The sequence below is a fragment of the Mustelus asterias genome, unplaced genomic scaffold (assembly GCF_964213995.1).
Source record: "Mustelus asterias unplaced genomic scaffold, sMusAst1.hap1.1 HAP1_SCAFFOLD_145, whole genome shotgun sequence".
Classification (NCBI taxonomy): Eukaryota; Metazoa; Chordata; class Chondrichthyes; order Carcharhiniformes; family Triakidae; genus Mustelus; species Mustelus asterias.
The window spans coordinates 403,785-404,973 of NW_027590170.1; the positions used below are offsets into that span (position 1 = coordinate 403,785).

The 1,189-nt window shown below is 46.9% G+C and overlaps 1 non-coding gene across 1 annotated transcript; it reads right to left on the reverse strand.

Moving 5' to 3' along the window:
• Positions 1-742: 742 nt before the first annotated feature.
• Positions 743-824, reverse strand: trnal-aag (transfer RNA leucine (anticodon AAG)). Its single transcript has one exon. It is a non-coding gene; the product is annotated as a tRNA-Leu (tRNA).
• Between the last annotated feature and the right edge of the window lie 365 nt (positions 825-1,189).

Consider the following 1,189-nt stretch of genomic DNA (forward strand, 5'->3'; position numbering starts at 1 on the left):
TGCTGCCTGGTTTGGAGTGTCGGTCTTATGAGGAAAGGTTGAGGGTGCTGGGGCTGTTCTCTCTGGAGCGGAGGAGATTGAGGGGAGACTTAATAGAGGTTTATAAAATGATGAAGGGGATAGATCGAGTGAACGTTCAAAGACTATTTCCTCGGGTGGATGGAGCTATTACAAGGGGGCATAACTGTAGGGTTCATGGTGGGAGATATAGGAAGGATATCAGAGGTCGGTTCTTCACGCAGAGAGTGGTTGGGGTGTGGAATGGACTGCCTGCAGTGATAGTGGAGTCAGACACTTTAGGAACATTTAAGCGGTTATTGGATAGGCACATGGAGCACACCAGGATGGTAGGGAGTGGGATAGCTTGATCTTGGTTTCAGATGAAGGTCGGCACAACATCGTGGGCCGAAGGTCCTGTTCTGTGCTGTACTGTTCTATGTTCTATGCCGGCATTGGACTGGAGTGGGTACAGTAAGAATTCTCACAGCACCAAGTTAAAGTCCAACAAGTTTATTTGTAATTACAGGCTTTCAGGAGCATTGCTCCTTCATCAGGTTGTTTAACTGGGCAGTCAGAAATTCAGCCTGTGTGTGCTCTCGAAAGGAGCCACTTGCACACACGCTGCTTTACCCCAGCAACTTTTTAAGTTAGTAATGTCTCTGCTCGTTGTTCCTGACGAAAACGACACCGCACGCACTCCTGCACTCAATCCGAGCTGTTCGACCAAAACTTAAATCCAGTCTGGCAGCGGTGGGATTCGAACCCACGCCTCCGCAGAGACTGGAGCCTTAATCCAGCGCCTTAGACCGCTCGGCCACGCTACCACATTAAGGCACCTCACAAACATGTTATTTACTGATAATGTTACTGAAATTCATTAAAAGCAATGGAGTTTGGAAAGGCCAACAGGAGGCATGAGCCTGTTCCTTCACTGATTCAGGTAAGTAACAAACAGAAATCATCTCACGTCAGCAACACAATGAGCTGCAGTGAAGGGCCGGCACCATTTAAACTGTCCTTAAGCTCGTTGCTTCCCAATTTCCTGCCAGAAATGACAAGAGAACCTCCTGTTGAATTTGCTCAGGGTCTGCACTTAAGGACCATAAATTATGTTTTGTATCTTCATCCAGGCAATAACTCACATTTGTTTTCAGAGTTTGGATAGGAGCAATAAATCTTCCATTCCAGA